Source organism: Saimiri boliviensis, chromosome 21 (genome assembly GCF_048565385.1).
Source record: "Saimiri boliviensis isolate mSaiBol1 chromosome 21, mSaiBol1.pri, whole genome shotgun sequence".
NCBI lineage: Eukaryota > Metazoa > Chordata > Mammalia > Primates > Cebidae > Saimiri > Saimiri boliviensis.
In genome coordinates, this window is record NC_133469.1 from 18,302,887 (window position 1) to 18,317,359 (window position 14,473).

At 49.9% G+C, this 14,473-nt stretch overlaps 2 pseudogenes; both read left to right on the forward strand.

Annotated features, from left to right (window-relative positions):
• Positions 1-1,408: 1,408 nt before the first annotated feature.
• LOC141582569 (tubulin beta-8 chain-like) lies at positions 1,409-3,034 on the forward strand (annotated as a pseudogene).
• Positions 3,035-5,867: 2,833 nt separating this feature from the next.
• LOC141582570 (required for drug-induced death protein 1 pseudogene) lies at positions 5,868-7,285 on the forward strand (annotated as a pseudogene).
• Positions 7,286-14,473: the final 7,188 nt, after the last annotated feature.

Here is a 14,473-nt window from a genome sequence, read left to right on the forward strand (position 1 = left end):
AATGGGTAGGGACTCTTGACCACAAAGGGCTTTTCCGGACAACATCACTCCGATTTTGAGCTTGTTAGAATGCTGCTTGGCTGCCGAGGAAAAGTGACTATAATTGATTGCAGAGGACATCAAAAGAGAGATTGACCACGTGAAAGAAACTGCCCTTGCAGATGTGATAGTCAAGGTCACTACACTGAAGCCGACGGGCATGCTGGTCAGCGTACCTGGAGCTGAGACAGAATGCTCCGAAGAAGAACAAAAACGGGCCAGGGATTCCAGTTTAGTCCAGAACCCCTCTGGCTGGCTGACTCATGGTAATACATTACTAATGCCAAGTACTAATCCTAGGAAAATAGTAACACTTACACGATTATTTTCATCTTAGAAGGGATTCTTTGTTTCAGTTAATGTCTCATTGGTTTTTGGAGATAAATCTTTTCAAGACACTAACACGGGTGACTCTGCCCTGAGCTCTGTGCCTGAAATAACACAAACAGCCAGCAGTTTTCTCCTCGTCTAGTTTAACCTGTCCAACACTAAGAAACCTCTCCAGGTGAGGACTGAAAACTCTGATTTACTCAGGCACCTTTCTATAGGAAATTAAAATATTTGCTAATGCTTACTGATACCTTCACTGGTTAGATCAAGGCATTCCCCATCCTATCTGAAAAGTGTTTACAAGAAGATATAATTCCTCAGTTTGTATCATCTGAAAGCGTGCAAAGTGACAATGGCCCATCTTTCACAGCAGGCATATCCCAACACCTGTTCTCAGCGTCAGGAATCAAATATCACCTTCACTCTTTGTGGAGATTGCAGTCCTCTGGAAAGGTGGAAGAACGAATCAAACTCTAAAGAAGGCTAACGACATCAGAAGCCTGGCTTTCTCTAACACCCATAGCTTACTATGGGCTTGAGCTGCTCCAAAGGAAAACTTCTAATTAGATCCTGTTGAGTTGGCACACAGAAAGCCTTTTCGAACCACAGGTCTCCTAAGAGATGAAAGGACTCATCCATTGCAAAAGTATGTCATCAATCCAGGACACATGCAAAGGCACTCTGTGAATGTGGAAACGAAAGTCTTCCCCTCCCACATGGGAGGAAAATTCAGTTTCAGCTCAGCTAGGGATTTAGTCTCACTAAAGACGTGGGAGGAAGTTCTTCAGCTGCCCAGCTCTCCCCAGCGTGGAAAGGACCCCAGCAAGGCCACCTGAGCTCTCCAATGGCCATTAGCCTCCAAGGGAGTCACAGGTGGGCACACCTGTGTAAAAGTCAAGCTGTTTCTTATTCTGGGAGCCCAATCCAAGGCTGGGGGAGGAGGGTGTGGGGCTGCTTAAGCATTGGCGGACTGCGGGCCGAGTCGTCGTGCGGCTGAGTCTCCTGGCCTTTCTTTTGCTGGCCTAGCCCTGCCTTGGCCATGCGGGAGATTGTGTTTACCCAACTCGGACAGTGCGGGAACCAGCTCGGCGCAAAGGTTGGCAACTAGGGCTCGGAGGGTCCAGCTCGGGCCTGCAGGGTGGTCGGTGAAGATGTTGGCAGTGGAAGGGGTGGTGCCTCTGCATTGCAGTCCCTGGGCTCCCTGCCGAGGATGTGGTAGAGCTGGGTGGCTGGCAAGGCTGCCAGGGTGAACACCAAGGGACCCAGCGGCCTGAGGAAGGGGAGTGGAGGTGGGAGAAGGACGGGGACAACTCCCGCTTCCTGAGCTCCATGACTCAGCCCTGGCCTGTCTGGCCTCTTGCATCTCTCGCAGTTCTGGGAGGTGATCTCTGATGAACATGGCATTGACTCTACTGGCAGCTACCACGGGGACAGTGACCTGCAGCTGGAACGCATCAATGTGTACTACAACCAGGCCAGCGGTGAGACCCAAGTCTGTTCCCGACTGCCCTCCTGGGAATACCAACCCTCTCCTCACCCATTCCCTTCTGTTCTGTTAAGGCGGCAGGTATGTGGCCCGCGCTGTGCTCGTAGATCTGGAGCCAGGCACCATGGACACAGTGCGTTCAGGGCCCTTCTGGCAGATCTTCAGACCAGACAACTTCGTCTTTGGTGAGCTGTGGATGAGGACTTGGGTGTGGCTCCTTAGCCAGGGCAGCTCAAAGTCAGCGAGTGCCCCAAGGTCATCTCTGTGGGAACTGTGGAACTGGGGCCCCTGAACACCCTCCCATACTCTGAGTCATGCAATCCCCCTCTCCTAAACGGGCTATGGGAAGAAAGTCCAGCTGTCTCCTCAAGGTGAGGAGCTGCTGATGCAATCTCCCTGCAGGGAGCTGAGGTGGGACAGTGACTATGGCCTTTTCTGGGACCGGGCAGGAGCCACCTGCAGCGAGTCTGTTGTTAGGCCGTCTCAGGTTTGGCTCCTGATCTAGGTTCTAACAGGCAAGGCTGCTGTCCTGTGACTTTAGGGGAGAGGGTTTCATTCGCTCCACCTGCCGTGTGAATGGTGCTTTTTGCCTTGTGGCGACCACTGATGACCACATACCTGGCCATCAAGCGACTGGCTACATACGACCTTACAAGTCAGCACGGGGCCTCAAACAACTGGGCCAAGGGGTACTACACAGAAGGCGTGGAACCGATGGAGTCGGTGATGGATGTTGTGAGAAAACAAGCTGAGAGCTGTGATTGCCTGCAGGGTTTCCAGCTGATCCACTCCCTGGGTGGGGGGACTGGGTCTGGGACGGGTCGCCTTCTTATGGACATAATTCGGGAGGAGTACCCAGACAGGATCATAAACACATTCAGCATCCTGCCCTCACCCAAGGTGTTAGACGGCCTGGTGGAGCCCTATGATGCCACCCTCTCCGTCCACCAGCTCGTACAAAATGCAGACGAGACGTTCCGCATTGATAATGAAGCACTCTACAACATCCGTTTCAGGACCTGAAAACTGACCACACCCACCTATGGCGACCTGAATCACCTGGTGTCTGCTACCCTGAGTGGGGTCACCACGTGCCTGCGCTTCCCAGGCCGGCTGAACGCCGACCTGCGGAAGCTGGCCATGAACATGGTTCCATTTCCCCGGCTGCACTTAAACTGATTTGTATTTCACCAGTTCAGAAACCCTTTCTTTGTAGAATGTAGCAAGAGTCATTTCCAGCCCTGTAGTGGCATATAAGAGTTAACAGTAAGAATGTGTTTAAAACACAGAAGACCCGCTTCTTACAAACTGATCTGCTGTGTGTTGGTTCCTTTCAGGAAGTTGCATCTATGTTTAGATTCAGCGAGTTAGAAACACATTTCTTCTAAAAGGTGCGTTTGGAGATTCCACAGTGGATGGGGGTGCAGGCTGTAGTGAGAATTATCTGACTATAAAACAAAAACGGAGCTGTCCGGCAGAATGGTTGTCAATGTGTGCATTCAACTTACAGAGGTGAAGGGATGTGTGTTTGCAGGAGTTCAGAAACCCTTTCTTGCTTTCTTTCTTTCTTTTTTTTTTTGAGACAGAGTTTCTCTCTTGTTACCGAGGCTGGAGTGCAATGGCGCGATCTCGGCTCACCGCAACCTCCGCCTCCTGGGTTCAAGCGATTCTCCTGCCTCAGCCTCCTGAGTAGCTGGGATTACAGGCACACGCCACCATGCCCAGCTAATTTTTTGTATTTTTAGTACAGACGGGGTTTCACCATGTTGGTCTGGATGGTCTCGATCTCTTGGCCTCGTGATCCACCCGCCTCGCCTCCCAAAGTGCTGGGATTACAGGCTTGAGCCACCGCGCCCGGCCAGAAACCCTTTCTTTGGAGAATGTAGAAACAGTCATTTCCAGCCCTATACTGGCATATAAGAGTTTTTTCTTTTCTTTTTTTTTTTTTTTTGAGACGGAGTTTTGCTCTTGTTACCCAGGCTGGAGTGCAATGGCGCGATCTCGGCTCACCGCAACCTCCGCCTCCTGGGTTCAAGCGATTCTCCTGCCTCAGCCTCCTGAGTAGCTGGGATTACAGGCACACGCCACCATGCCCAGCTAATTTTTTGTATTTTTAGTACAGACGGGGTTTCACCATGTTGGTCTGGATGGTCTCGATCTCTTGGCCTCATGATCCACCCGCCTCGCCTCCCAAAGTGCTGGGATTACAGGCTTGAGCCACCGCGCCCGGCCAGAAACCCTTTCTTTGGAGAATGTAGAAACAGTCATTTCCAGCCCTATACTGGCATATAAGAGTTTTTTCTTTTCTTTTTTTTTTTTTTTGAGACGGAGTTTCGCTCTTGTTACCCAGGCTGGAGTGCAATGGCGCGATCTCGGCTCACCGCAACCTCCACCTCCTGGGCTCAGGCAATTCTCCTGCCTCAGCCTCCTAAGTAGCTGGGATTACAGGCACGCGCCACCACGCCCAGCTAGTTTTTTGTATTTTTAGTAGAGACGGGGTTTCACCATGTTGACCAGGATGGTCTCCATCTCTTGACCTCGTGATCCACCCGCCTCAGCCTCCCAAAGTGCTGGGATTACAGGCTTGAGCCACCGCGCCCGGCGGCATATAAGAGTTAACACTAAGAGTGCGTTTAAAACACAGAAGACCGGCTTCTTACAAACTGATCTGCTGTGTGTTGGATCCTTTTAGGAAGTTGCAACTATGTTTCGATTCAGCGACTGAGAAACACATTTCTTCTGAAAGCTGCCTTTGGACATTCCAGAGTGGATGGGAGTACAGGATGTAAAGAGAAATATCTGGCTCTAAAAGAAAAACGGAGCTATCCAGCAGAATGGTTGTCAATGTGTGCATTCAACTTACAGAGTTAAACGACACCTCCGGGACAGATGAATATGGTGGGTGCAAGTTCGGATGTGAGGCGTGTACTTTGCTAGAGCCGAGGAGTTCAAGACCAGCCCCGGCATCAGTGCATTCGTCTGGCCAAGGCCCATGGCAGCCTCCACTTCCCGACCTCAGGCAATCCTCCCACCTCGGGCTCCAAAAAAGCTAGGACTACAGGCGCCTGCCGTCATGATGCCCGGCGAACTTTTTTTTTTTTTTTTTTTTTGAGACGGAGTTTCGCTCTTGTTACCCAGGCTGGAGTGCAATGGCGCGATCTCGGCTCACCGCAACCTCCGCTTCCTGGGTTGAGGCGATTCTCCTGCCTCAGTCTCCCGAGTAGCTGAGATTACAGGCACGCGCCACCATGCCCAGCTAATTTTTTGTTATTTTTAGTAGAGACGGGGTTTCACCATCTTGGCCTGGTTGGTCTCGATCTCTTCAACTGGTGATCCACCCGCCTCGGTCTCCCAAAGTGCTGGGATTACAGGCTTGAGCCGCCGCGCCCGGCCTTTTTTTTTTTTTTTTTTTTTTGAGACAGAGTTTCACTCTTGTTACCCAGGCTGGAGTGCAATGGCGCGATCTCGGCTCACCGCAACCTCCGCCTCCTGTGTTCTGGCAATTCTCCTGCCTCAGCCTCCTGAGTAGCTGGTATTACAGGCACGCGCCACCATGCCCAGCTAATTTTTTTTTGTATTTTTAGTAGAGACGGGGTTTCACTATATTGACCAGGATGGTCTCGATCTCTTGACCTCGTGATCCACCCGCTTCGGCCTCCCAAAGTGCTGGGATGACAGGCTTGAGCCACCGCGCCCGGCTATATTGACATTTTCTATAAGTTGGCCTACGTTTCTAGCTTGTGTGGGTATGTGTAAAACAGAGAACATTTTGAGGCATTCAATTTTACAACTGATAGATGCTGACATCAACCTGCCCCTTTCTACACTATATTCTTGAAAGTTGAATCACAGTGAAATTTTAAAAGTGGATTTTTTTCTCATAAAAAGCAGAAATTTCTCAAAAAGGTAATTGTAGAATTATCATATGATGCAAAAACTCTACTCCTAAGTATACACCTAAAAGAATTAAAAGTAGGGACTCAGCTACCGATACATCAGTGCTCATTCTAGCATGATTCAATCGCTGAAAGGCAGAAAAACTCACATGCCCGTCCGCAGGTGAATAAATTAATAGGATACATTCATATCATGGAATAGGATTCATCCTTTAAAAATAAAATTTTGATACATGCTATTAACATGGAAGAACCTAGAAAACATGACAGGTGTAATAAACCAGACACAAAAGAAAAAAATGTGGCATGATGATCCTTATGTAAAACATCTAGAATAAGCAAATTCATAGAGACAGAAGGTAGGTTAGAGGTCATCAAGGACCATAGAGGGGGTGGGGGCAATCAGGCGTTCTTGTTTCACGGTCCAGAGTTTCTGCTTGGGGAAAATGAAAAAGTTGAGAAATAAATCGTGGTGATGGTCGAACAACATTATGAATATAATTAATCCCACCAAATTGTATACTTAAAAATAGCTTGAATGGCAAAATTTATACTATGTGTCTTTGACTACAATAAACAATTTTAAACGAGGTTTCTTCAAACTCATCCTCCAACAAAGTAACAAATACTCCTTGAAGAAAGCTAGGAAAACTTTAAAAAGTAAAATGAAATGAAAGCCACCTGTTCTTCCACCAAGTAGTGATAACATGTGATTAATGTGTTGTACAATTTGCTCTTCTGACCAGTAGTATAGATACATGCAGATACACACACACACACACACACACACACGCTCGCTCGCTCTCTCTCTCTCTCTCTCTCTCTCTCTCTCACAGCGTTATGCCGACCCTGCTTTTCTCTGTATGTTGTTACAATCAATCTTAGCCATGAGCCTTAATTTATTTAAACGTATCAACTCCCCCAACCCCCGCGCCGTCCGCGCAGAGCCAGAGAAGCGGGCGGGGAGCAAAGGTTGGCGTCCTGGCGCTCGGACCTTCGCCAGAGGGTCCGCGGCATCGTGACGGTGGGAGCCGGGCTCCGATCCAAGGCGGAGAGCAGCCTCCTGCGCCGCGGGCCCCGAGGGCGAGGGCGGACCGAGGGGGACGACGAGGAGGCGGTCGCCATCCTGGGCCACCTGGAGTCGGGAGACGAGGCGGCGGCGGCGGCGAGGGAGAGCGGGGCGAGCGCGGTGGGCGCGCGGAACGTGCACCTCGCCCCCCTGCCCGAGCGCTCCGAGCCGCCGGAGGAGCCGGCGCAGGGCGAGCAGCCCAGGAGGAGGTACCGGCGGCAGCTGCAGAAGTGCCGCAAGAACGTCGGGAGGGTCCTGACGAAAGGAGGCCGCGACGCCGTCATCGGGCCGCAAGGCTTCGCTGCAGCCTACTCCGCCCCGTTTGGGGCAGCCGCCAGTGTGGATCCTCCGTGCGCTGACGGGATTCCCTGCGGTGGGAACCGTGTGAATCGGGAGCATCTCAGCCTTGAGCGCACACAGCATACCTGGAAGAGAAAACACGCCTTTCTTTGCTCCATCACATGAGTAGGATGAATGAGTCACCCCTGCCCATCGGCTGAGCTGCTCACGTGTCTCAGTCCTCCGTGGACCCAATGGTCGATCCTGCTGAGAATTGGGCGGAGGTTAGGTTTGAGAGTGGAGCTGGTGTGCTGAAGCCAGAGCCTTCACGTGAAGGTGGCAGGTGCCGGGGTGGAGGCCCACACTCGACAGATCCGAGCAGTACGGGCGTACGGTAGAATCTTGGGGGGAGGAAGAGGATGTTACTGGAGTCAGATGATGGATTTGCTGCATTCTCCCGGAAAGGTTGTGGGCTGAAGGCACTCACGTTCCTGGGCTGCCTCGGTTCCGAGGGCAGCTAAGGAGCTGTTTATTTCTCAAGTCATTCTCCCCATCTCCTGCCTCTGCCACTCTGCCACCAGGAGTTTAATTACAGGCTTGAGAAGAGGGAAGGAAGACAGCTCTTTGAAGGCTACGATGCTTTGAAAACTGGGTTGGCAGTGTGGAACGACTGTTTACAGTAGACAAAAACTTGTCATTTTACCCCATCCCGAACGGCCGTGCGGCTGGCGAGAAAGGAGGGAGGAGGGCAAGTTCAGGCGCAGGCTGGGTGGGCGGCTGGGACGGGTCGGCCAAGGGACCACTCCTGAGGGCTCTTGTGCCCGGCGATGCCCACTTCGGCCCAGCCATGTGTTTGCAGCAACCAGAGTCCCTGCAAACATGCGACTGGCTGCAGTCAGGGCCTACTGACACCATCAATGCACTCCCGCCAGAGGCTCAGCTGCTCTCCGCCAGGCCAACCGAGAGCGCCTGTCCTGGGTGGGACATAGGTGCTGAGACAGATGGAGGGAGACATAACACATCAGGAATGGAAATCCAGATTGAGAGAAGGAAGCAGTAAGTAGGAGACAGATGTGAAGGAAGCGGACACAAGGCAAGAAGATGTTGGAAGGGAGAAAGGAGGTGGCCATCCAGGAGCCAGGCCTGGAGCATCAGGGTGGGGGAGTTCATGTAGGCTGGGCCTGTGCCAGTAGTAGGGACAGGGGACGCTAGGTGGCCAGGGGTGTCATAGCTGGTGCTTAAAACCGCTGAGGCGGGGTGCGGTGGCTCAAGCCTGTAATCCCAGCACTTTGGGAGGCCGAGGCGGGTGGAACACGAGATCGAGACATCGAGACCATCCTGGTCAACATGTTGAAACCCCATCTCTACGAAAATACAAAGAAAATTAGCTGGGCATGGTGGCACGTGCCTGTAATCCCAGCTACTCGGGAGGCTGAGGCAGGAGAATTGCCTGAACCCAGGAGGCGGAGGTTGCGGTGAGCCGAGATCGCGCTACTGCACTCCAGCCTGGGCAACAAGAGCGAAACTCCGTCACACACACACACACACACACACACACACACACACACACAAAGTCTCTGAAACTGATGAGAATAAATTCCATAGAAATATGACATCGGACCAATGATAGTATTGGTATAGAAAGGAAAAAAGAGCCGGGCGTGGTGGCTCAAGCCTGTAATCCCAGCACTTTGGGAGGCCGAGGCGGGTGGATCACGAGATCGAGACATCGAGACCATCCTGGTCAACATGGTGAAACCCCGTCTCTACTAAAAATACAAAAAATCAGCTGGGCATGGTGGCACGTGCCTGTAATCCCAGCTACTCAGGAGGCCGAGGCAGGAGAATTGCCCGAACCCAGGAGGCGGAGGTTGTGGTGAGCCGACATCGCGCCATTGCACTCCAGCCTGGGCAACAAGAGCGAAACTCCGTCTCACAGAAAAAATAAAAATAAAAAAAATAAAAAAAGTCTCTGAAACTGATCAGAATAAATTCCATAGAAATATGACATCGGACCAATGATAGTATTGGTATAGAAAGGAAAAAAAGATGAACTTTTATAGATTAAAAGTGGATGGAAGACATTGATAGCAATTTGTCCCATTCGAATTATGAGCCGTTCTCTGACACTTTTATCTGTACCGAGATGCCCTTAGGGTTTACCTTGCCCAGGGGGTTACATTTGCCATCCTTAGCCATCCAAGCCTTCCCCAAGTCATAAGCAGAAGCGAGCACGGCTCTTACCCTCCTTCTAGTTTTGGCTACTGTCATTCTCTTTGCCACGAAATGCTTTTGCACTTCCTCAAGTACAAACCCATTCAATCCTCCGCATCCATCTAATGAGATGCTGTGGGCCAGAGGTCAGCAGTTTGGGGCCATGGGGGAGAAGAAACATCATAGGTGCAAATTCCACCCACGGATGATCGGGAGTGGTGAGCTCCCTCTAAAACAGGTTTTGAGGAGAGCCTGGGGATTGCCAAAGGCACCGAATCCTTTGAAAGGAGCGGGAGGCAGGGGCGAGGAAGCTGGGAACTGGGAGGGGGCGAGCTGGGAGTGAATGCGGGAGGGGCGCGGCGCGCGGCTGCTGCACCGGACTGAAATTTTGTACCTTACGGGAGTAGGTGAGCCAGGCTTGGGAATGGGGACCGGGAGGCAGGGTGGGATGGACAGACAGCCCCACTCCCGGGAGCACAGTATGTTTTATACTGAGTGCGCAATGCTCGAAGAGCGCTCAGATTTTCCAATATAAGAAATGTCGTTTTCAGGTATTGTGGAAGAAGAACGTGTTTGTACAGCGCCTTATCATTGACGTATGTTATCTAGTAAACAAATTTCTTGAGTCTTAGAACTAATGCGTAATGTGTCAACTGTCATGATTATTACCCCTATTTATTTGTTTACTTCTTTCTTTGTTGATTATTTTTTGAGGCAGGGCCTTGCTCTGTCGCCCAGGCTGCATCGCAGCTGCAGAGGCGTCAGCTCGGCTCACTGCAAGCTCTGCCTCCCGGGTTCAGGAGATTCTCGTGTCTCAGCTGCCTGAATAGCTGGGATGCTCAGCACGGCTCTGCGCTCGGCTACATTTTTTGCATTTCGAGGAGAGACGGGATTTTGCATGTTGGCCGGGATGGTCTCCAACTCCTGGCCTCAAGCGATCCACCCGCCTCGGCCTCCAAAGTGCTACGATTCGAGGCGTGAGTCACCGCGCCGGACCTATTAACCCATTTTGTATGTGAGGACTCTGAGGTCTGGGAAAACTGGACAAAGCAGAAACTCATGCCAAAGCCTTCTGTCCCCGTGTCCAGAGAGCGCTCCGTGACAGCCCAAGCTGATTTTCCAAGAATGTGATCACGCTTTGTCAGATTTGCAACGTTTCTGATATTAAGACATCAGGTCCAAGTGCAACGTTCATAGAGAACTGAAGGGCTTGCATTCAAACAATTCTTCTGAAAATATAAGAAATGGCTTTGTAGGCCGGGCGCGGTGGCTCACGCCTGTAATCCCAGCACTTTGGGAGGCCGAGGCGGGTGGATCACGAGGTCGAGAGATCGAGACCATCCCGGTCAACATAGTGAAACCCCATCTCTACTAAAAATACAAAAAATGAGCTGGGCATGGTGGCGCGTGCCTGTAATCCCAGCTACTCGGGAGGCTGAGGCAGGAGAATCGCCTGAACCCAGGAGGTGGAGGTTGCGGTGAGCCTAGATCGCGTCATTGCACTCCAGCCTGGGTAACGAGAGCGAAACTCCGTCTCAAAAAAAAAGGTTATATATATATATATATATATTTAAAAAATGCATTCTGGAGCCAGGCACAGTGGTGTGTGCCTGTAGTCCCAGCTACTCGGGAGGCTGAGGCTGTTGTACTATCAGCTGCCAGGTCTTAATCTTTCCATTATTTTGAACCCATGCAGTGAACGTTTTCCTCGAAAGGGCACGTTGGTGCTCAAAATGTTTTCACCTTTTGGGCTCGATGCGATGGCTCACGCCTGTAATCTCAGAATTTTTGGGGGCCGACGGGGGCGCATCACAAGATCAGGAGTTCAACACCAGCTTGGTAGACATGGTGAAACCCCGTCTCTACTAAAAATACAAAAATCAGCTGGGCGTGGTGGCACGAGTCTATAATCACAGCTACTTGAGTGGCTGAGGCAGGACAATCTCTTGAACCGGGGAGTCGGAGATTGCAGTGAGCCAAGATGGTGCCACTGCACTCCAGTCTGGCAACAGAGCAACAGTCTGTCTTAAACACCATAAAAAATTTCACCCTTTGTTGCGTTTCAGAGTTCAGATTTGTTTTTATCAGCGATGTTCAGTCTGTACTAAAATCCCTGTGTAAGGTGTAAAAGAGCATCCCTGACCGACCTTCCTTCCTTCCTTCCTTCCTTCCTGCCTCCCTCCCTCCTTTCCTTCCTTCCTTATGAGACAGAGTCTTGCTCTGTTGCCCAGGCTGCAGAGACTTGATCTTGGCTCACTACAACCTCTGCCTCCCACGTTCAAGCAATTCTCCCACATCAGCCTCCCAAGTAGATGGGATGACAAGCACCTGCCATCACACCCAGCTGATTTTTGTATTATTAGTAGAGACGGGGTTTCACCATGTTGACCGGGCTGCTCTTGAACTCCGGACCTCAGGTGATCCACCCATCACGGCCTCCCAAAGTGCTGGGATTATAGGCCTGAGCCACCACGTCTGGTCGTCTTTGACACTTAGCAGTAACTGCCAGTTGGCAGGGCAGGGAACAGTGGTCCCCTTGCATGTGATTGAATACAAAGGTTTCCATGGATCTTGGAATAACGGTGGAGGAGGGTGATGGTATTTTCCTTGAGGGGAGGTGACAGATGGGGTGGGCTGTCAGCAAAGGAACAACTTGGTCATAACAGGAATTGAAAAGAGGCCCACTCTTTCTTTTTTATTTACTTATTTTTAATTTTTTATTTTTTGAGACAGAGTTTCGCTCTTGTTACCCAGGCTGCAGTGCAATGGCACAATCTTGGCTCCCCGCAACCTCCGCCTCCTGGGTTCAGGCGATTCTCCAGCCTCAGCCTTCTGAGTAGCTGGGATGACAGGCACACGCCACCACGCCCAGCTAATTTTTTGTATTTTTAGTAGAGACGGGGTTTCACCATGTTGACCTGGGATGGTCTCGATCTCTCGACCTCGTGATCCACCCGCCTGGGCCTCCCAAAGTGCTGGGATTACAGGCTTGAGCCACCGCGCCCGGCCGATGAGCATTTTTTTATATGTTTGTTGGCCTCATGTAATTTTATCATTTTTTAATGTTTTATGTTTGGAACTTATAACCTGGGGCCGAAGCTCCATGACTTTTACTCTGGTCATCACAAGTGGTGGGTCCAACGCATTCGTGGGTCCAACACCACTGCTAAATACTTACCTGCGTCCGGAGTCACTGAAAGCACCTTTGTCTTGAGGAGCACTGCTGTATCATATCATACTCCCTCCTCCATCTTTACGATATATATGGTGTTGGGCTTTGTGGCGGTGTTTTGGTTTTTTTCTTTTGTTTGAGATGGAGTTTCACTCTCGTTGCCCAGGCTGGAGTGCAATCGTGTGATCTCGACTCACCGCCGCCTCCGCCTCCCAGGTTAAAGTGTTTCTCCTGACTCAGCCTCCCGAGTAGCTGGGATTCCAGGCATGCACCACCATACCGGAATAATTTTGTATTTTTTGTAGAGACGAGGATTCTCCATGTTGGTCAGGCTGGTCTCGAACTCCTAACCACAGGTGATCCCTCCGCCTCAGCCTCCCAAAGTGCTGGGATTACAGGCATTAGCCACCACGCCCTGCCCATGTAGTTCTTATTTTAGAGTCCCAGTTGTTGGCTGATGAGCAACTCTGAACTGATTGCTGCTTGTTTTTGCTATAGTCGGACCCATTGTTCTTATAAGCCACGGCCCCAGGATATCCAGAATCACCTCTTCCCGCTGTAGAAGGAATACCAAGTTTCCTAAGATAATTAGATAGATCTATATTTTATGTGAATTGTTAATAAAGTGCAGACATTTATTTATTATTTTATGAAAAGATTTAATGACTACAAAGAGCAGTCACATATCAAAGACCTATAAATCAAAGACTGAGTCTGCGTCCTCATGGGATTTTTATGGTAGCAATTGCAATTACAAGCTAAATATTGTGCAAGTTCTTTGATAATTTTTTATTTGCTAAACGCTATAATAAATGTAGCAACCAAAATTTATTATAAATGGGGCATCTAATAATTTAGAGGCAATGGAAAACTTATATGGGTATGTAGCTTTAAATTAATTATTTTAAAATGTGATGGGAGGCTCATAGGTACAGCAAGATGGCAGAAGAGAAGGTCTCACCAACCACCCCCTCTGCAAAAACACCCATTTAACAACTGCCTACATTTAAAAAGCACCTTCATGAGAACCAAAAATTAGATGAGCACTCATATACCTGGTTTTAACTTCATAGTGCTGAAAGAGGCACTGAACGGATGGGAAAAATGGTCTCGAATATCTTACACGTTTTCTCCCGTATCCCCAGGCATTGAACTCAGTGCTGTTCTATTACAGCACATAGAAAAACCAGACCAAACTCAGTTTACACCTGCTGACAGAGGAATTATTTAAACCATGTAGTTGCTGGTAACAGTAAGTACACAGAAAAACTAATTTTCGTATTTTGAGTAGAGGTAGGGTTTTACCATGTTGGTCAGGATTGTCTCGATCTGTTGTCCTTGTGATCCGCCTGCCTCAGCTTCCCAAAGTGTTGGGATTTACAGGTGTGAGCCACCACGTCCGGCAAGAAAATTCATTTTTCACAAAGGTGTCAAGAACGTACACTGGAGAAAAGACAGTCTCCTCATAAATGGTGCTGGGAAAACTAGATATCCATATGCAGAAGAATAAAACTTGCTTCTTCTAGCCTAAGCTGGAGTGTAGTGGTGTGATCTCAGCTCACTGCAGTCTCTGCCTGCCTTGTTCAATCAATTCTCCTGCCCTAGCCTCCAGAGTAGCTGAGATTATAGAAGCCCATAAACACACTGTACAGAAAAAATAATTTTTTTTTTTTTTTTGAGACAGAGTTTCTCTCTTGTTACCCAGGCTGGAGTGCAATGGCGCGATCTCGGCTCACCGCAAACTCCGCCTCCTGGGCTCAGGTAATTCGCTTGCCTCAGCCTCCTGAGTAGCTGGGATTACAAGCACGCGCCACCATGCCCAGCTAATGTTTTGTATTTTTAGTAGAGACGGGGTTTCACCATGTTGACCAGGATGGTCTCGATCTCTTGACCTCGTGATCCGCCCGCCTCGGCCTCCCAAAGTGCTGGGATTACAGGCGTGAGCCACAGCACCTGGCAAAAAAAAAAAAAAAAAAAAAAAAAAAAAA